Source organism: Eubalaena glacialis, chromosome 2, assembly GCF_028564815.1.
Source record: "Eubalaena glacialis isolate mEubGla1 chromosome 2, mEubGla1.1.hap2.+ XY, whole genome shotgun sequence".
Classification (NCBI taxonomy): Eukaryota; Metazoa; Chordata; class Mammalia; order Artiodactyla; family Balaenidae; genus Eubalaena; species Eubalaena glacialis.
In genome coordinates, this window is record NC_083717.1 from 136,499,736 (window position 1) to 136,523,259 (window position 23,524).

The window sequence follows — 23,524 nt, forward strand, 5'->3', positions numbered from 1 at the left end:
AACAAGGCTTCAATGACCTCAGTTCAGATGACACAGCTTCTCAGGTCTTGTCTTCAATAAAATTGTAATTCATAAACCATCACATAAAATCTAAAAAACAAAATAAAATATCTGAGTGTTTTAATGTTTAAGTCATCAAAAATTAAACATATTACTTAAACCCTAGAGAATCAGAAGAATTATCTGGTATGCAATAACCAAACAAGATTTTCCTAAGGTAAATACTATTGAACTAGAATACTAATAAATAAGTTTTAGAAACCTTAACTTATAGGCTATTGTCATTGTGAAATCTTAGAGAAAGAAAATAAAGTGCTTCTTAAGTATTTTTACCATATTGAATTCCCTTTCTAATCAGCAGAACAGCTTTTGAAAATGTTGACCTAGATAATTATTATTTTAAGGATAATATATTAATGTAAAATCTTTCTCTCTCACTGTCACATTTTCTGCCACCACTATCCTTATTCATTGCATTAATGGTATTTTGCCTCTTTGTCTATCCACACTCAGGAAAAAAAAGATTTTTTTCAAACTTGCTTTTTTTTCCCTCATATTATTGTCTCTGTTCAAAATTCTCTTTCCACATATCCTCACCTGAGGAGATCTTACTCAGTTTTCAGGGATTATTCCATTCATGGATAATAACAAACAATGCTGTATAAAATACATTTTCATATTAGTGAAATCTGATAATAAGATATAACACAATGAGAAACTCAAAGACCAATTTCTGCATGAAGTCTGTGGTCAAAGAGGTAAGGTAGTTTCTGAGCATTAAAGTTATTTACTGAATCATATAGGCATTTATACCTATATAGCAAAGATTGTGACCAGAGCCACTTAGGGTAGGAAGTCTTGTGAGAGATACAGTTTAATGAGTTGGGTCAGAGGGGACAATGATTTTAGGGTGGGGGGTGCATTATATCTGGACTACAAAATCACTCCTTGCCAAAACGACATTAAAAATAAAAGGAAGAAGCATTTCTGGAATGGCAAAGTAAGAACCTTCAAAACTCCACTCCTTGGTAAAATAATGAGAACAAAGGGGAAATTTTTAAAATTTAACTTTTTCAGAGCTCTAAAATTAACCAAATGTTTGCAAAAACCCACGAAGTGTTTAATCAAGAACAATTACTGAATTTTTGTAAGAATGGTAAGCTTTGTGGCCTATTAACTTGTTCCAGTCTTTTGTCAACACCTTTGCAACAACCTAAATGAATGGAAAAATGTCCCATACTCATTTATTGGGCAACTCCATTTGGCTAAAATGGAAATGCTCCCCAATTTGAGGTACAACAACACAATCTTTATAATCCCCAGCTTCCTTTTTGCAGAAAATGGTAAGCTGATCATAAAATATATAAGGGAATGCAGGGATCTAGGATAGCCAAAATAATCTTGAAAAAGAAGAAAAGTTGGAGGACTCATATTTCCAGATTTTAAGACTTACTACAAAGTAAGTAATCAAGACAATGTGTGACTGATGTGAGGGTAGATACTTTGATCTGTGGCATAGAATTGAGGGCTTAGAAATAAACTCTTGCATTTATGGCTAATTGATTTTCAGCAGGAGTGCCAAGATATACAGTTGTGAAAGAGTAGTCATTTTAACAAATAGTGCTGGGATACATGGCTATTCACGTGCCAAAGATTTAAATTCCCTTTCCTCACATTTTTGTTATGTGAATTATACCTCAATAAAGTTATAAAAACAAGCAAAGAAGAAAAAGACAGAAACAATTCTGGGCATATGTCTGAGTAGTGACACAGAAGGGCCCTCAAGGGCTTGAACCTGATTTGAGACAAGCATTACTTGCAGAGCTTTTAGTCTTTAAGGTAAATGCAAATCCTCTAAAGAGGATAGCAGATTCATCCATGGTTTCTAGGTGTTGCTACAAATAAATATACAAGTATATGTCCAGCAACCAGTCAAAGATTACCAGCACAGAATGTTTAAATATGAACAAACCTAATAGATATTACTGAACACATCTTCAAACAACTTAAAATGGTGGAACTGTCAAAAATAGAGTTTAAACAAGCCATATTTCAGTTTTCAAAAACGTATTAAATTGAAAATATCTCTAGGAAACAGGAAACTGTAAAAGTGACATGGCTAGTGTAAATAAGGATCAAGTAGAACTTTAATAAATAAAAATATAACTGAAATTTAATATCTGTTGGATATATGTTAGTCAGCAGATTCTGAGAATAGAATTAAGAATTAGTGATTTGAAAGACAGATCCGTGAAATCAGCCATAAGCAGAAAGGAAAAACATGGAATCTATAGGAGACAAGATTGGAGACCCACAGAATCAGAAAAACTAACATATTTTTGATAGGAATTCCAGAAGGAAAGAAATGAGAGAAGTGAAAGAATGGCATAGAATCAATATTTGAAGAGTTAATGGCTAAGAGGAAAGATTATAACCCATACATTAAAGGAGTCTGACCAATGCCAGGCGTAATAGGTAAAGATTAAATATACATCAAGACAAATCATAATAAAAGGTACATAAAAATTTTTTAAATGTAAATATTAAAAATAATAGAGGAAATAGAAAAAGCAAAAATAATTGGTTGGCACACCCCTCAATAGCAACAGTACAAGTCAGTAAACAGTGAAACAGATTTTTCAGTGGTCTGAAAGAAAATAAATACTAAACTGGAATTATATCCTCGAAAAGATATTTCAAATTAAATGAAAATAATGACTTTATTAAACAAACAAAATCTAAGTTTGTCAACTGAGGACTTTTCCTAAAGTCTTTTACTTAAGCAATATTTTTTCAGGAATGGACAAGTGAGCCCAGAGGGAATGTCTAAAAATAAAAACAGAATGATGAGCAAAATAAGTGGTAAATATATAAACAATATGATTTGAAGATTAGCTGTATTAAAAAGTAATAATGAAGTCAAGTGAGGTTAAAATGAAACAAAAAAGAAAAGACGTTCAAACACAAAAACTTTTGGGTAAAGGTGTTACTGGAGGGAATAAATGGAAGCTAAATGTTTAACAGCTTTTATATGTTCAAGGAATATATTTATATATTTATTTAAAATACACTTTTTTTTACATGCACCCCAATCTTCACAGCAACACTATTTACAATAACCAAGACATGGAAGCATAAATAAATGTCCATCAACAGATGAATGAATAAAGAAGATGTGGTATATGTATATATATATACAATGAAATATTACTCAGCCATAAAAAAGAATGATATCATGCCATTTGCAGCAACATGGATGGACCTAGAGATTATCATGCTAAGTGAAGTAAGTCAGAAAGAGAAAGACAAATACCATATGATATCACTTATATGTGGAAACTAAGATATGATACAAATGAACTTATTTATAAAACAAAAATAGACAGAAAACAAATTTATGGTTACTAAAGGGGGAGGGAGAGGGATAAATTAGGAGTTTTGGATTAGCAGATACAATCTACTGTAAATAAAACAGATAAACAACAAGGTCCCACTGTATAGCACAGAGAACCATATTCAATATCTTTAATAAACTATAATGGAAAAGAATATGAAAAATAATATATGTATATATGTATAACTGAATCACTTTGCTGTACACCAGAAACTAACACAACACTGTAAATTAACTATACTTCAATAAAAAAATTAAAAAATAAAATACATGTTTTTTTCAAGCATAAGGAGGATTTAGAATAAATGACCAAATAATTCGTTATGATCAATTCTCAACAAATTTAAAAGGAATGCAATCAACTTTGTTTATTTTTGACCACATAGAATTAAACTAGAAATCTAATACAAAAGTACAGCTCAAAATGTGCTTATGTTTGGATATTAAAAATACATTATATAATAACCCATAGGTCAAAGAAGAAATCAAAATTGAAATGAGAAACTATTTTCAACTGAATGATATAAAAATTACTACATATCAACATGTTGGCTTCAGTGAAAGCAGTAATTAGACATTTATGACCTACACTAAATATGTTGAAAAATAAAAAGACTGGAAAATCAATGCATTAATTATTCATCTATTGAAGCTTCGCAACTCATTCCATGAGGCTGTGCAGCCATTCTCAAATTTTGGCATCTCAGGATCCCTTTACACTCTAAAATTAGTCTTCTCTCCAATTACCAGTAATTGAAAGAACAGCCCATACCATCAGGCAGATTTGACCTAATACTGTATATAGGGTATTGCAGTGGGTTGAATGGTGGCCCTCCAAAAGATATGTTTGTATCTTATCCCCATAACCTGTGACTGCGATCTTATTTGAAAAAGGGTCTTTACAAATATAATTAAGTTAAGGGTCTTCAGATGACAGCATTTTGAACTATTCTGGTGGATCCTAAATCCAATGGCAAAAATCCTTATAAAAGATTACAAAGGAGAGACCGGGGAGCAGAGGAAAAGCCCATGTGAAGACAAAGACAGAGATTGGAGTTATGCAGCCACAAGGCAAGGAATGCCTGAGTCTGCCAGAAGCAGCAATAGGCAAGACATGATTTTCCACTAGAGTCTTTGGAGGGAGAGCAGCCCTATCAACACCTTTCTTTTGGACTTCTTGCCTTAAGAACTATGAGAGACTATATCTCTGTTGTTTTTAAGCCACCAAGTTTGTGGTCATTGGTAACAGTCAATAGCCCTAGGTGTTAAAGGCATTTTGGAGTAGCAACCCTAACTCTTCTAGTAATGATATAATTGAAACATGTAACTTAATTGGGTGACATCTAAAGGGTTGGAGACTAGAATCAATTTTGACATCCTTTGCTGACTACACTCTGGAGGTTGAATACCTAAAATAGGATGAATGAAATGAAAGATAGTTAAAGAGCTAAGAGAACATCAATGAGATTGCTTTAGCTGTAGTTAACGATCTTCTAGATCTGTGTTGCTCTGCATTTGTAGTGAAAGGTGTAATCAATCTTTTCTTGCTTAAGTGACAGGTGTTTATATTTGTTGCTGTCATTTTCAGAAAATCCAAAGAGTGGCTATGAGCCGGAGAATAATTCAAATATCAGAATTAGGACACAAACTAATATTGCCTTTATTTGTCAGGAGGAATTAATGGAGAAAATCTATGTTGTTTGATAGAAAGTACGGATTCTGTTGCCGAAACTCGGCCTCTGTTCACCAATGCAGAATTGAAACATGGAGACAGAGTTTTGCGTGAAGTAGAAAAGAACAGCTTTATGCTCTGCCAGGCAAAGGGGACCACAGCGGGCTAATGTCCTCAAAAATGTGTGTCCCACTCTGGAGGGGGTAGTGAGGAGTCTTATAGTGTTCAAGGAGCAGGGCATGATCAGCTCATGGACATTCTTCTGATTGGTTGGTGGTGAGGTAATTGGGAGTCGGCATCATCAACCTGCATTCAACCAGTCTGGGGTCTCCGTGCTTATGGGCAGCATACAGTTAACTTCTTCCACCTGGAGGGGGTTTCAGTATCTGTAAAACCACTCAAAGGACATGGCTCAGGATATTATCTATAGTCCTTGGGGAAGAACTAAAGGTCTTTGACTTTGTTTAATGGCTAAGGTATTATTATTTTGTCTTGCTTGACTGTTTTCCTTTCTGAAAACAGTCTTTTTCTCACTCCTCTGATTAAATTTATTCTTTGACTACAGTTTTTCTACAGACAAAAGGCAGGTGTAAGACATGGGTGGGGGTCTATTCTGGGAAAGCCTCATAGGGTCCTGCTTGTTTACAATTCCAAATGAATAGAGAATCCTGTATTATATCCACATGCTTATAGTTTTTAATCCTACATCTCTGCCTATCATTTTTGATGTTTTTATATGAGCTGTTTTTCCTCTGCTTATCTATGTTAGTGTCTCTTATTCACTCCATCCACTCCTGTAGTTTCATTTACCATCTACATATCATTTACTCCCAAATGGACACTTCTGGCCCAGGTGTCTCTCCCAAACTTCAGACTTGGATGACCTATTCCCTAGGGACAGCTCTACTTTCTTTTTCTGCAGGCATGTAACTTCAAAGTAAAAATCAAACACTTCAAAAAAATCATCTTCTTCAACCTTCTCCAGTACCCTACTTCTCTTTGAGTGAATGGTATTGTGAATTACCAAACCAGAATTAGAATCTAGTCCTGAATTTCTGCTTCTCTCTTACTCTGACATACAACATTAAGCACCGAGTCTTGTTGAGATTATGTACTTTATATTTCCTGAATCTTTCCAATTTGTTCTACTTGTCATGATTTTTATTAAGATCCCAATCATTATCTCTTGCCTACAAAAGTTAAGAGCTTGTAACCTCTCTCTCCTTCCTGTCTTGTTTCTTGGACTATTCTTCATCTATTGTCAAGATGATCTTGTTAAAACTGGAATCCTCCTACAGAAACTCCTTCAATATACATTATCATATCTCATCCTCATTCCTGACTGTACCAATATCACTGATTGCCCTCAAGCTAAAGTCAGAATTCCTTGGGAATGGAATGGCTGGTGGATCATTCCCTTAACATGTCTGTTCTCTGAGCCCTTTCTCTTCACTCCTCACTGAACTGTATGCATCTCTCCAAACTTGTCATGTTGTTTTCAAGGCTTTTGCATTTTTCCCTCTGCTTAGTTATCATTTTCCCCTATATTCCATGGATGTGACCAAGTCCTGATCTTTTTTAACCTTAGCTATCACTCAACCAGAGTGATGTTCCTGATCTCTCACAGTTGGGTAAGTTTCCTATGCTCTATGGTCCCAAAGCACCATATCCTTGCTACTCTCATCTTACTTATCAGCTATTTTTGCTGTCCCCTACATAAGACTGTAAACCCTTGATGGCCGACATGTATCTTCATCACTGCTGTAGGCCCAGATTCTGGTGTGCGTGTCACAAATTCAAATGTTGTCAAGGACCAGGTCTGTAAAGAAAGTGTGTAACCACATTTAGAAGGCAGTGTGTGTCACAAGTACAAGGTTGTGGTAAGGAGTACTGGTAAATAAAGCATATATGTGTCAAATAAGGGCATTAGATGTGAATTTAAAAGGCAGTATGGGCCGAAATATTGTGTTTTCAGGCCATATTTGGCTGCTCCATAGTCAGTCTGACTGCCAAAATGTTGTATATCCTAGATTTGCTCTATACATAAGTCACAAGTAGATTATTAATGAAAATTCATTAAGTTAATCATATTAGTTAAATGCATTCTTTTATTAATCAGCTTTTGATTGACTACTGCTTCAGTATATGAGTCAAGACATATTTTCTTACCCCTCCCCTTATGGAAACCATTTTGTTATTTTAGGTAAAACAAAAGTTAGGTGACAAACCAATGGTGTTAATTTGATACAGTGAAGATATTTGTTATAATGGTGAAATTCTAATTATAAATAAACAATTCAGAGATAAGTTTAAGGCAGTTTCACCTTCTCTGTGAGTAATATAGATAGATATCTTTGAGAAAAATTCAAACAATTTCAATTTCTCTGAGTGATATGGATAGATATAAGAAATATATTTGAAATATTTTGATGGAACTTATGAAATATGTTATAAAATTTGGTACTACTTAGAATTCCTTATAAAGAGAAACAGTTGGGTAAGGTAAAAATAAAGGCAACATCGATTTAGATCTTTCTTAGCAGACTTTGTTGTATTAATACATGAATGAATTCTTATATTCTCTTATTCACTTGGACATTTCACCCCTATTCAACGGGTAAGTCTTTTATTTATATCTCAAAAATATATTTATTTGAATTTAGATAGGCTTGATTTTTGAATATGTAAGCAGAATTATATTTTCAACGTAATGAAAATGAAAAAAAAATTTCTGGAACATTTTCAAATAAAGAAAGTAACCATTCCATGTATTTTTTATATAAATGTTATTTTAGGATATTGTTTAAAAACCACTTTGTCATATAGAGATGGATATAATATGCCAATAATAAAATGTGTAAAATAATTATGTGCTAAGATATAATCTTGTGGAACATTGCACATTTTGAGTAATATTTTGATCTTTTCAATTTTTTTCCAAACCAGATCCAAAGAAATAAAACTGATTTGTAGAAACATTTTTCTTCTGCGACAAGATTTCCACAAATTACTGCTTACCTAATTGACAACATATAAATCGTATTTCACTATTTAATTGAGTAAATTGTACTGTAGCAACACATTTTCTGTATGGTAGTTGCACATTTATGAGTTACATATTCACCTAGCTTTGAGAGGGCTTATTTGAAATAATTCTACACTAAAATTAATTTACATCTTATATCATTTTACATATGATATCAAAGCTTTAAGCCTTCCAAAAGAATAAAAAGTAAATCCTATGAGAGTGAAATTTGCTCTCCTGAGAAGTGGAAACAAGAATCCTATATATGCTATTCAATTATTACCATATGCTGGTTTCAGATCCAGCTCTGACCTTAATTTCATGCTGTCTGCTTCAGTTCTGCTTTGTAAACAGAAGTGATAAAACATCTTCAATGAGCGAATATATTTTGTTTACACAACAGTTGAGTTATTTGTAGTGATTTCATTTTTTAAGAATGCAACAATATGAAACTGTCATTCACTCTGAAGCACCCTTGGAAACTTGTCTCCTATTGTGATAAATTGTGCCTCTTTGATACAAACAGAAGTTTTATCCCTTTTAGGATTCCCTTTTTAGTTAACTAATGAGGTTGTGTATTCAGAGCCATTTCAGATAGTGTGAAACTTTTTCCCTCTTTTACCTGAATTTCATTTTGTTAATGTGAAAATCAACATTTTTCTGCAAAGCCAATTTACTGAACATTGGAAGGATTCAGATTGTTTATTATTATTAAGGTCACTTGTCTTTGGAGACAAAATTATGACAAGTTTCAAGTTTATTTTTGCCACTTCTAAGTTATTGAAGCATACTTTATGAGGATTCCATTGTAGCAAAAGTTGATTTTTTAGTAAATTAAATTTTCCCAACAATCTATCAAGGATAACTCAAAATATAGCTCTAAGAATACCTTATCAAATTATATTTTAGGAAGAATATATAAGTACTTAAAAATGAAAGTTCAAATCAGCAGTTTTTTAGTTAAGTAATATCTCTGTCATGGTGTTGCAAAATGTTCAGAAAGGAAGTGGCATATCAGGAATCAAAGTTAGTTATTTTGATGCTATTATACAGTAGGGTTTTATGGGGTTACTGTTTTTAACAATTTAGAATATTTAAATATTTTATGACTTTTACAGGTGGTTGGGAATAAAAGTATTTTTATGGGATTCCTGCAACTATTAATAACAACATGAAAATGAAAATTATGGTTTGACTTTAGAGAAGAAATTAATGATACATGGTGAGAGAAATGTAAATTAGTTGGTGTGAAGAAAGTAAATGAGAATTCTTTATAACAGGAACAATGAAAGCATATTAGTGCTGTCAGGACACAAAGAAAATCTAAGCAGTGCATCCATTGAATCATACAAACCATTTAACTAAGAAACAGATAAACGTGTCTCACAGAAATATAAAGAAGGTTAGACCTTATACTTTTGTTATAGAATGGGTTCCTCACATCCCTCTTCCCTATCATTTAAGTTGTTTATTTCCTTTTATAAAGAAGTATGTTTCAGAAAATAGTAAAATCATATTAAAGTATCCATAACCACATTCACCAAGGGAAATAACTGTTAATCCACTAATACATAAACTTATAGATCCTTGTAGTGTGTGTATGCATGTATGAGTGTGTGTTACGTGTGTATACTAAAATACTCTCATACTCTTTGTAACCAGCTTTTTCACTTAAAAAGATAATACAAAATTTCCTGATTTTTGAATATACAACCTTACACTCTGAACTTGAAGCCTTAAGTGTTATTACAAATACTAAAGTTTTGTTAACTCTGTGAAGAAACATAAAAATATCCATAAAATTGCTATCAATTAGTTTATTGTGGAAATAAAATTTTAGATTCTCTCTTATGAATTTATTCTAGAGTATAACCTATCACTAGATAAAAGGTAAGACTGAGATTAGAACAGCTATTTTTACAGGAATTCTGTTTATATAATACTTTAAGTAGGTGTCTGAAAATTGTACTTGATTGATTACATATTCTTTTGATTTCTTTTATCTTTATTCCATACAAGTAATTTTGCAATGTTAACAAATACATTTCAGAAGAACATAGCATAAATGAGCAAAAAATATAGAAGAGTGATGGCCAGATTGGATCAGGGTGGTATTTCAAGGAACTTGTCTATTCGTGGCACCTTTCTCAGTTCCAAGGTGACCCTGAGGTACTGCTTTGAAGTCCTTTAGAGCTGTTACATAGAAGTCCTGATATACCTCCATATTTGATGTTCCAACAAGTACTGTCCCTTTAGTAGCCTTGACGTGGGTGTGGCATAAAAAAGCTTCCACTCTGGAGAGTTCTTCCAGATCAGACCCCTAGCCTGTTTCATGTCTTCCCTGGGCTTGTTTGTAGACCAAGTCCCTTAGACTTGCTTGATTCTTCATTTGTTTTCATATTGAACTTAATTTCACCTAGTTCAGAGATTCTGAATTCACTTTTCAACTATCTAAAATTACCAGTACCAGTCAGCCCTATGTATTTCTTCTCCTAACTCTGGCTCCCAAATTTCCAGGTTGCTTAGGAGAAGAAGAGGAATTCTAATCTTATAGTTTCTATTTGTACTCTGATTTTCTTTTGAAGTCATGCCTTTTAAACACTTCCCCTAGAAGTGGAAGAGCAATATTGTTGACATATTTGAACTGAATAAAGCATGGAAGAACTACATTTATATATTGATACTCAATATATATATTCATATATGTATATATACTTACACACCAAAACTGACTAATTACAGGCATTATTCTCTTTTCCAAATTAGTTTTACAAAAACATTTGACTCCAAAATATAATTATCTTTTTGCAACTCTCTAACCCTGGCATCTCTCCTGTTCCCCTCTACATTTTTCTACATTGCACTCACTGACATTTACTACGTTATTTATATATTTATAATATATAAATTTAACATATAATTATATTTATTTAAATACCATACATAACATGTATATATATATATAGCTACATAATTTGTCTATCTCTACCTATACTTATGATCTGTCATCTTTCACTAAAATGTAAATTCCATGGGGAGATCAATGTTTTTTCTACTGTGTTCTCAGTTCCTAGAGTAGTAACTAGCAAAGTGTAGGCACATAATACATATTTGTTAAATGAATTAATGTACATATTACTTAATGATTGTTTCTCTGTTAAGGTTTTATTTTAGTTTTTTAAATATAGAATGTTCAAGGAGAAAGTAATTATTCAATTATGAATGAATAACAAATAGAACCCTTGGTTTGCATATCATTAGCACCAACAAATCAGAAGGAAAGAAACTATAGGACAGCTCTGTAATTTTATAAAAGTGTGTTCAATCCACAATATCTGCATACAAGATGGAAGAATTTTTCCATCCTTTCTCTAAAGTTAGAGCAACACACTTCAGAGGTCAAGTATAAAAGGCAATCATGTCAAAAATCTAAATTCTTAAGATCATTTTCTCTTACCTTTAAAAATACTATGCAGACAATTTAAACCTCTCAGAGTAAGGACATAATAATATGTCCGATATTATTTTAAAAAATGTTGACATCAATGCAAAGCCATTAATCCATTCAGTTATATATAGAACAACTCAGGCTAAGAAAAGGTAACACTGTTCACCTAACTCTAAGCTATTACCCAGGTTTTGCAGTCTTATAAGGGGAACCCAGATCCTATTAACCATTATCAGGATAGCTTGGGGAATAGAGACAGACACTTTAATGAGCTTCTTTATCTCGTTTTCATCTTAGTAGGTAAAAATAGACCAACATTAGCTATCAAGTCCCACTTCTTTAATGATAACATTAGTTGAGTGTGATGCCACATTTTAAAAGTTCTGACATACCTAATAATATGTAGGTACATATAAGAGCTTTGTATGATTACCTAATTTTCTTCCACGCAGCTCACCAAAGAGTCAATCTTTCTATTTTTATTCTCTTTTAGGCACATTGTGTAAGTAGCTGTACAAGTTGGATTTGAAATTTAAATTCAGCTTTTCAAAATATTGTCAATAATATTTCACCATCGCACACTTTCAGCAGTTGTTTGTTGCATAATCAGCATGAAATCTAACAAAACTGTACACCAAAGAAACTCAAAGACATCTGCCTAACTGCTTTATTGAATGTTTGAGCAATTCTGTGGAAGATTTCCCATATCACCTGTGGTGGAACAGATGTGGCTGCTGTGTGAAGCATATATTAGGTTATAGAATACCTGCTAGAAAGAAATTCCAAATGCAGAAAAATGTATTTTAGCTTATGAAAAGGGCCTCAAGGGATCCAAATCACCTTCTCTAATTACACAGTTATAGACTGAAGACATCGTATCATGCAAGGCAGATCTAGCTGAATAAGGATTTTATGTTGAAAAGCTTGAATAAATTGTAGTTTGAAAATTTCTTATTATTTTTCTTAAATATTAAAACTTTCTGTGTTTGAAAGTCACAATGATTAAATATTTTGTGAGGAGTTTAATTTTTATTTTGTTTCTTATTTAAATGAATTCTTATCAAGAGAGATTTTGAAGGGAGTATAAAAAGTATATTTTGTAATATTTTGAATAATTAGAGTTCACACCAGTTCTTTAGTGCCTCTTTACAAAAGGATGAGATAGAGGAAAATGTAAAGAGTTATAAAAATATGTAAAATAAGAGTGCAGGAGTAGGATTTTGTCACAGTGGGACCCCTGTATTCCACTCTTGGCATATCCACAGGGAGGGGCTTTAGATAAGACAACACTCTCTACCTCTGTGAGTCTGGCATGAAGTACACATTAAGCATATGCTAGTTATTTTGAAAGAAAATACTCTAACGTTTAGCGGGGAGAAAGCCTGTATAAATACCATTGGGCTTAAAATATTTTTGGGTATCCAGTTCTTCAGTAGGATCATTTACCTCCTTAAAGACTATGAAAGAGATTTGTTCTAACAAAGCTGGATCTTCAGGAAAAAAGGTAGGGCAGTGATCATGGAATTTTAAATACATTTAAGAATTTATGTGGAAAATCACCCTGATACCAAAACCAGACAAAGATGTCACAAAGAAAGAAAACTACAGGTCAATATCACTGATGAACATAGATGCAAAAATCCTCAATAAAATAATAGCAAACAGAATCCAACAGCACATTAAAAGGATCATATACCATGATCAAGTGGGGTTTATCCCAGGAATGCAACGATTCTTCAATATACGCAAATAAATCAATGTGATACACCATATTAACAAATTGAAGGAGAACAACATATGATCATCTCAATAGATGCAGAGAAAGTTTTCGACAAAATTCAACAGGCATTTATGATAAAAACCCTCCAGAAAGTAGGCATAGAGGGAACTTTTCTCAACATAATAAAGGCTATATATGACAAACCCACAGCCAACATCGTTCTCAATGGTGAAAAACTGAAACCATTTCCATTAAGATCAGGAACAAGACAAGGTTGCTCACTCTCACCACTATTATTCAGCATAGTTTTGGAAGTTTCAGCCACAGCAATCAGAGAAGAAAAAGAAATAAAAGGAATCCAAAGCAGAAAAGAAGAAGTAAAGCTGTCACTGTTTGCAGATGACATGATACTATACATAGAGAATCCTAAAGATGCTACCAGAAAACTACTAGAGCTAATCAATGAATTTGGTAAAGTAGCAGGATACAAAATTAATGCACAGAAATCTCTTGCATTCCTATACACTAATGATGAAATATTTGAAAATGAAATTAAGAAAACACTTCCATTTACCATTGCAACAAAAAGAATGAAATATCTAGGAATAAACCTACCTAAGGAGACAAAAGACCTGTATGCAGAAAACTATAAGACACGGAAGAAAGAAATTAAAGATGATAGAAATAGATGGAGAGATATACCATGTTCTTGGATTGGAAGAATCAACAGTGTGAAAATGACTCTACTACCCAAAGCAATCTACAGATTCAATGCAATCCCTATCAAACTACCACTGGCATTTTTCACAGAACTAGAACAAAAAATTTCACAATTTGTATGGAAACACAAAAGACCCCGAATAGCTAAAGCAATCTTGAGAAAGAAAAATGGAGCTGGAGGAATCAGGCTCCCTGACTTCAGACTATACTACAAAGCTACAGTAATCAAGACAGCATGGTACTGGCACAAAAACAGAAATATAGATCCATGGAACAGGATAGAAAGCCCAGAGATAAACCCACGCACATATGGTCACCTTATCTTTGATAAAGGAGGCAAGAATATACAATGGAGAAAAAACAGCCTCTTCAATAAGTGGTGCTGGGAAAACTGGACAGCTACATGTAAAAGAATGAAATTAGAACACTCCCTAACACCATACACAAAAATAAACTCAAAATGAATTAAAGACCTAAATGTAAGGCCAGACACTATGAAACTCTTAGAAGAAAACATAGGGAGAACACTCTATGACATAAATCACAGCAAGATACTTTTTGACCCACCTCCTAGAGAAATGGAAATAAAAACAAAAATAAACAAATGGGATCTAATGAAACTTAAAAGCTTTTGCACAGCAAAGGAAACCATAAACAAGATGAAAAGACAACCCTCAGAATGGGAGAAAATATTTGCAAATGAAGCAACTGACAAAGGAGTAATCTCCAAAATTTACAAGCAACCCATGCAGCTGAATATCCAAAAAACAAACAACCCAATTCAAAAGTGGGCAGAAGACTTAAATAGATATTTCTTCAAAGAAGATATACAGATTGCCAACAGACACATGAAAGAATGCTCAACATCATTAATCATTAGAGAAATGCAAATCAAAACTACAATGAGATATCATCTCACACCAGTCAGAATGGCCATCATCAAAAAATCTACAAACAATAAATGCTGGAGAGGGTGTGGAGAAAAGGGAACACTCTTGCACTGTTGGTGGGAATGTAAATTGATACAGCTACTATGGAGAACAGTATGGAGGTTCCTTAAAAAACTAAAAATAGAACTACCATATGACCCAGCAATCCCGCTACTGGGCATATACCCTGAGAAAACCATAATTCAAAAAGAGTCATGTACCAAAATGTTCATTGCAGCTCTATTTACAATAACCAGGACATGGAAGCAACCTAAGTGTCCATCGACAGATGAATGGATAAAGAAGATGTGGTACATATATACAATGGAATATTACTCAGCCATAAAAAAGAAACGAAATTGAGTTATTTGTGTGAGGTGGATAGACCTAGAGTCTGTCATACAGAGTGAGGTGAGTCAGAAAGAGAAAAACAAATATCGTATGCTAACACATATATATGGAATCTTAAAAAAAAAAAAAAAAACCGTCCTGAAGAACCTAGGATCAAGATGGGAGTAAAGACACTGACCTACTAGAGAGTGGACCGGAGGATATGGGGAGGGGGAAGGGTAAGCTGGGACAAAGTGAGAGAGTGGCATGGACATATATACACTACCAAACGTAAAATAGGTAGCTAGTGGGAAGCAGCCGCATAGCACAGGGAGATCAGCTCAGTGCTTTGTGACCACCTAGAGGGGTGGGATAGGGAGGGTGGGAGGGAGGGAGATGCAAGAGAGAAGAGATATGGGGACGTATGTATATGTATAACTGATTCACTTTGTTATAAAGCAGAAACTAACACACCATTGTGAAGCAATTATACTCCAATAAAGATGTTTAAAAAAAAAAAAGAGAATTTATGTGGAAAAATACAGAGATGAGGCAGTAATTTGACCAAACTGTATTAATCCGATAATTTCTTAGAGGATTTTCAACACTCAGAGGGATCAAATCTGCACCTGTGAGTCTCCGCCCATCTCTCTTCTAGCCAATCAATGAGTAATAGTGGACATAAATCAACATTAGATATCAATCTTAAATGAAGATTTAGTTAAAAATAGTAATTTAAACATAATACAATGCATACCTTATTTGGTTGAGATTAAGTCAAACATTGATTAATCTTTTGAATTAAAGATTCATATTGTTCATATCTCATATTTACTAGGCCTCTGAAATCTTTGTAGTTTTCATTAAACCTATATTCCCTCTTTACATAAAGAACTGACAAAAGAGTTTATTAGAAAAGATGTGACGAGGTGGTCAGCTGTTTAGCTCTCTCCTGTCTTATGCTATTTTTAAATGGAAATTTCCTATAATGGTCCACTTAACTTTCTTGCTGAAATAATTATTACCACTAAAGCCATTTTATTCTTCTGTTGGGTTTACTTCGGGGGCTTTCAGGGACTCCAGTGGACAACTCTGACTCTGTTTTCTTTTGTATGTTGTTTCCCTCCCCCCATTGTCTGTTTCCTCCTGTTGTCTATTGTTTCATGTCCTCCTAAGCATTGCACACATTCTATCTCTTTCTTCCTCTCCTTTTTGTTCTTTGTTTTTTAAAAACCCTTCCAGGTGGAAATGGTTATATACTTTTTCTACAAGAAGCCCAATCATTTTGAAAAAATTGACCTAACAAAGCGGCAAATCTGCCAGTATAGTAATCTCGCAGATTACAAACCCTACATACCTAAATCTAGAGCATGAATCCCCTGAAAGAAGTAGCTAGGTCTTAATCTTTGTGCTTTGTGACACACACACACACACACATATATATATAGTAGGTGCTCACTCAGTGATTTGGACTCGGACCTGTTTCATTTACTATGCTGCGTTTAGGGAGAGAAAGTAGAAATGGAGGTGAACAATATTGTGAAAAAGAGAAATTAACAGAATTTGGGGATTGATAAAATATTAAAGAGTGGAGAAACATCTAAGAGAATCAACAATTTTACAACCTAATTACTAGCAGCAAGATGGTTTAGTAAACAGTGATAAAGTATGTAGGGAGGAAGGATTATGAGTGTATTTTAGAATTATTGAAACTAAGTTTATATGTGAAACATCATGGAAGGATTTTGCAGGATGAAATCTGCTGTTTAGAGATTAAAAACTAGGCATAAGTGAAACCATGTTATATAAGCTTTAAATTCTGATTTTATTCATTTTTAAGATGTGCTGTGTTATGTACAGTTATAAATGCAGTTTCATCATAGAACTCTGTGAAGGATAGGCCTCTCTATTGGTTTGTATGCATGGGTCATTTGCAGAATAATGATCATGTTATTTCAAATCAAAAGGATCAGTAAATGACTTTTGAAGGGTATTCAGTCTTCTATTAGAAATGAAAATGGGCTTTCTTAATTTCTCACAATTATATTTTTAATTTTAGATCCTTTATAGGAGATCATGAAAGGCTATTTATGATAAAATTTAGTGAAAGAAAGAAAGGATAGGGGAGTCACAGCCCTCATATTTAAAGTATATTAATCACATTCACATTTTTATTCTTTTATGGTATGAATAATAATGTGCATTGATATGCTTTGTTCTTAGTGTTTTTCCTCTGATTCAGATGATCACACCCTCCATTCATCAAACAGTAAATATTCACATAATCCATTTTACTTTATTATTCATAGTAACACATGTTTCTGAATATTAAAGAAATCAATATGCATAACTTTGGGAAAAAAGGACAATTGTTATGATTGTGGAAGTGTCATATTTTATAGGGCTTTTTTAGTTAAGGATGCTAAAAGCAACTTTCAGATTTATTGTGGGAACTTTAAAAAATTGCTCATGAGATAAATTAGAATCTTAATTCTATTTGATTAAATTCTATATGTACCTTTAAGAAATTAGAAAAATCAAATTTTGACATGGATTTGATTAATCTATGTGACTACCTTTTCTAGAAATTAATTTTCCTTTACTTATTTATATAAAATGTTTTGAGAATATTGACTAACACATCAATCATCCGGATTTATATAAAACATGTAAGGTTGGGGATACTAAATAAATATGTTCCAGGTATATAGACTGTATTTCAGAATAACTTTCATCTTATTTTCCCTCATCCCTTTTTCAATCCCATCCTCCACCCCTGATAGTTACCTCTTAAATATATACTGTATACTTATAATTCTTACTTACCTGGGTCTATCATCTTCTCTCATCTGATTGATCACAGCCTACAAATACACTTAAACCACTCTGGGCTCCTTCTACTTATACTGTCTGGTTTTTTTTTTTTCAACATGAAAGTTATATTATGTCACAGTCAACTCCTTTTCCCCTTCACTCTGCACCCAAAACTTAAAGACCTTCAGTGGGTGCTCGTAGAATGAAAACCAAAACTCTTAACACGGAGTTTGATTCTCACCTCACTAGCCTCATCCAGATTCTCTGCACTGTTTCCCTTCATGGAAAAGAAAATAATAACTAAGTTACAGCCTTCAGGACCTGGCCCTTGGTGTGTAAAACATGTAAAGGGAAAAAAATGCATTGGACATGTTAAAAAACAGCAAATAATACTTTATTTGAGACGATTGCAATACAGGAAAGAGATTGAACTCAGCTCTGCTGGAACAAAAGGTGGGAGAATTTTGAAACCCGGGGGTAAGCTAATGGGAAAGTATTGGAAGATATTAGAGAGGAGGAGGTCACCGCAATTAGGCCATCTGTGTTTGCCAATTGTCCTTATTGAAGTTACGCTTCCACAGAGACTAGGAGATAGGGTCCCTATCTTTCCTGATGATTGCATTTCAAAGGAATGGCTTCCAGGTCCTTGAGAAAGACATTCCCAAGTTGTAGAAGATTTAAATGAGAAAGGGGCAGAGAAAGAATTTATAATTCCAAGTTTTCTAAGGGAAATGCTGTATAAAAAGAGACATCAAGGGGCCTATAGTCAGGAAGAAGCTTGTCTAATGTTTAGTCAAGCCTGTCTTGGTCAAACAGGAGATTTAGAATTTGGAAATCCCCCTCTTCACAATGCTTACCTTTTAAAATCATTCCCTTGCTACACACTTGCTAGGATCTTAAAACTGATCAAAGATACTGTTTTTTCTCGATGATACTTGACTTCTCTTTTTCAAGGATAAGGAAAAGCACAATGATTTAAGGAAGATATATCACTGCCATAATGAATAAACTCTATTGCTTATTACAGAGCTTTAGAGCTCAGCTTCTGAAGTTGAATACTGTATGAACAGCACTTTGGCTTTTTTTCTCTAATATTCTTTCTATTACTTTCTTTATCTGCAAAATGGAAATAATAATAGCACTTCACTGGCAGGATTTCTGAGACAGCAAAAAGAGATCATGCATACAAATGCTTTAATAATATTGGCTTTTCAGCAGGTACTCAATACATGCTAGTAATTATTGTTACTGTTAATATTGTTGTAAAAACTTTGCTTTGCTTCTAGAAATGGGCTAGTGGTGTTGGATTGTCTAACATTTTAGCTAAGTAAGTGTTAAGTGATATTCTCCTAGTGATCTATTTTAAAGAATGAAAAATTGTTTGTGTGAAACATAGTGAGAGATTTAACATATTTCCTCCCAATACGTCCTTCCCTCAATAAATTTTAAAAAGAAAATAAAAGAAAAGAAAGTGGGAAAATAGACTACTCCAAGTAATTATAATTAGCTTTAGTGCCTGGGCAAGGTGCATGTGTAGCCTTTTGATTAGGGCCTACCAGTCAGTTTTTGTCAAGAGTCCTAATTTTTTGACAAAGTGTTTGTATTTCATTGCAGATAGCTGGTATCCTGTCTTTTAAACAATGACATCAATCTGTTTCTCAGAGCATTGTTGTAAACATAAAGTAAATTTAAGTATGGAATCATATGAAATATTTGTATTTTCCTGTATTTACAATCTAAGTCATACTTCAATCCAGTTTTCTACATTTAAACAAGAGAACAGATATTTATAATTCCATCAAATGTATGTATATTTATAATCTATATGAAAGGAGAAGACTGTTTCTCTGTTTACCTAACCTCCATGCCATATACTGTGATATGTACTAGTCCCCTAAATACTACGTTTTCCCCAGCAATCAGCAAAATAACATGCTTAAGTTTGGATGGGGTGCCATATCTGGGAACGTGTGATTTTATGCAAGTATAATACAAATTAAGTCTTGCCTTAGCTTGAAATAGCTGATTTTGGAGACACTCAAATTAAAATTTTGGCTACTTCAAGTGTTCTGATTATATTAGTCTATACAAATGAGATTAAGAAGGTGATGCATTAAAATGTCACACTGTAAATTTCAGAATAAACCATAAATGACATTTAGAGAATAAACTTTCTTGACCTATGTATATCTTTGATTCCCATATTTAGCGACAGTAACTGAGAGTCAACAATATAAAAATAAACTGTAATTGTACACACAAAGAAATCTATGAAATCCTTTCCAAAATATCCAATGATGTAGGATAAAATTGTCTAGCTTCTCTTTGGCTCTGTTTCAAAAGTGTAATTAGTTTTCTGATTGTGATTTTTGACTTATAGTTTTCAAAACAAACAACTTATGGAGGACTACTAGAGAGATATGCATGTGGTAGCAAATCATAATTGTATCTTGAATATTAATCTTACCTTTGTTGTAACATTTGAAAATATCACAAGTAAACTGAGATATATATTTGTATTACAAAGCTAATGGCATCATCTATATTGATAACCCAGAGAAAAGAGTCTTTCAACAAGATTATGAGCTATGGAATGTAGGAAGTTATTTGAATTAAATTAAGCATGTTAGTATGCAAACAAGTCTACACAATGCCAAAGTGACTAATGATAAATAAATAAAATAATTCAATACTAAATAGTGGTCCTGTTGTGCTGGCTTGATGCTGACAAGACAAAATCTAGAAAAGAGCTTCCCCTTCAAGCAGTTTGTCTTGATTAATATTTTTATTTAAAAGACTCTTCTTCAGGACTTCCCTGGTGGTCAAGTGGTTAAGAATCTGTGCTTCCAATGCAGGGGGCACGGGTTCCATTCCCAGTCGGGGAAATAAGACCCCTGCATGATGCATGGTGTGTCCAAAAAAAAAAAGGCTCTGCTTCATTTCTGAGGCAGAAAGTTCTCCTTTGAGGAATGGGCATAGGGAAAATTAGGTTATAATAGGAATATTTTGAAATTATTTTTGAAACTAAGATATCATTTCTTAGATATAAGCAAACATAAGAAGATACTGCTGAAGATATCCTACCTACTACAGTGGACTGATCTTCCTAACTCAAGTGAGAGATTCTTTGCCTTGATTCTTTCAAATGGGAATAAATTGATTTGAAACAGATTTAAATGGAAATCATATATAAATAAGTAGTTCTAGCAATATGATTCCTTGTCATTTTCTAAGCTGGTGTTTCATTTTCTAAGATATTTAGTTGGAGATCTCATTTCTCAGGGCAAAAGATGATGGGATGGAGTAAATGGGAAAACCTATTTTGTGTGTGTGTGATTTTTGTCAAGATTTTTAATTAGTTTAATTTTCCTTCTGGAAAATAAAATCTAGTGTTTAAAAAGTAAAAATAATTATATTGTATTGAACACAGTGAGGAAAATAATTCTTTTGATTTTCTTTATTTAAAACCCCTAGCTTTATTTTTTTTTTAATTTACATTTTTACCTTACCTTTAGGAAATATGGGAGTCCATAAGTTGTATGAGAAAAGCAATCTTCCAGTATCACACTCATCCTCACAAAATTAACTAAAATATTTTCTTCTTTCTTATAAGTTTTATTAGGAAAAGAAAAATCAAATAACCAAACAAAATTATTTCAGTGTTATTTCCAGAAAGTAATTTACATAATTTTATTCATTATAATTCCTTTACCACAGCAGAAAACACTTTAGATAGTTCAAGGAACCCTCTTTCTATTTAACAGAAAGAATTAATAGCTTATAGGAGTGAAGGTCAGAAAAGCTGCTGATAGGGTGCAGGAAATGAGAAAACAGGAATCCCAGGAAACTACTGGTGATTTCAGCTGCCAGCAACAAATAGTGCGTTCTTTCCAGCAGAACAGTAGAAGTTATTGGCTATAAGCTTCTGGGACAATAATGACATCTTATTCTCTTCATCTAGTCTCGCAAAATTTGTGCAAAGTCTCTCTACAAAAGAAACTTAAATTGGAACCCTGCTGGCAATGGAGCTTATAAAATGTACATTTTTTAACCTTCTTGCCCCTGCAGAACAAGGAGAGTGTTGAGGAGAGAAAGAACGGTTCACACATCCTGGCACAATGATTTACCCTGTGGTCAGTGATTATTAAATCTATGTCCTATATCTTCTATCCTACATGTAAAATGTTATTTGTGTATTTAAATAATGTAAATGTCAATTAATCAAAGAAAAATATAAGTTGTGGAGAACTGTTTTATCTCTGATTAAGATTACATTAATTTTTAAATGATTTCATGGAAGAGTTAAAACCAAATTTATTTTCTTTTTAATCTTTCATGTAATAAAACATAATTTAGTGATTGACCATCCCAGTTTGCCCAGCACTGAGGGGTTTCCTGGTGCTATGCAGTGAATTTTGTCCCCTCAAAATTTATGTTTCAGCCCTAACCCCCAGAGTGAGTGTATTTGGAGATAGGACCTCTAGGAAGTAATTAAGTTTAAATAAGGTCATAAAGGTAAGGCCCTAGCCTCATGGGAAGAGAGATCTCTCTCTTTCCACTCTCAGAGCAAGGACCATGTGAGAATGAAGTGAGAAGGCGGTCATCTACAAGGCAGAAAGAGAGCTATCATCAGACTCTGATCCCTGCCAAAACCTTGACCTTGGACTTTCCAGACTCCAGAACTGTGAAAAAGAATATTTCTGTTATTTAAAGTATGCAGTCTGTGATATTTTGTTATGGCAGAACTAGCAGACTAACACATCTGGGGTACAGGACATTCAGTGTGACAACTGACAAAATCCAGAGCAAACTGAGATGAAGTGGTCACATTAGGATGTACTTTTGAATGAAAAATTTTGTGTCATAAGATTCTGCTGAGCTTAAAGTTGGTGAGGTTAATATTCAAGAGATTTCAAATATCTGATCTATAATATGATATCCAATTGCAATCTGAGCATCATTCAGGTGAATCATATTTGTGTATTTCTTAAATATGTGTTTTCTATTCATAAGAGAAAGGAGTAACATTCTCTCCTTTGAATCATCCAAGCTTAGATTAGTTTTTTTTTTCATATTTTAACATTTCTGAAAGCAGTTTGCATCTCACAATCAGTGGCAATTATAACTGATAGCATTTTTTTCTCTTAGAAGATATAAAATACTGGTGCATCTTATAATTGTTAGTTGTCTTAATTGTGAGGGGATATGTAGTGATATTTATTAATTTATGCACAGACAAAAACCTAGACAAATAAATATACACAGATAGTCTCTATCATTTCAATTGCCTAGGAAGGTGTTTGCTGTTGCAGTCTTAAATTGGACTTTGTAACTGAATAAACAAGTTCTCAGCCTAAAGAAATACTACAGAATTGTCTTGGCAAAAAGAGAAAAAATAGAAGGATATATTATTCACTGAGAAATTTGGATAATACTTTGATCATTGCTTATATAGTCAGATGCCACAAGAAC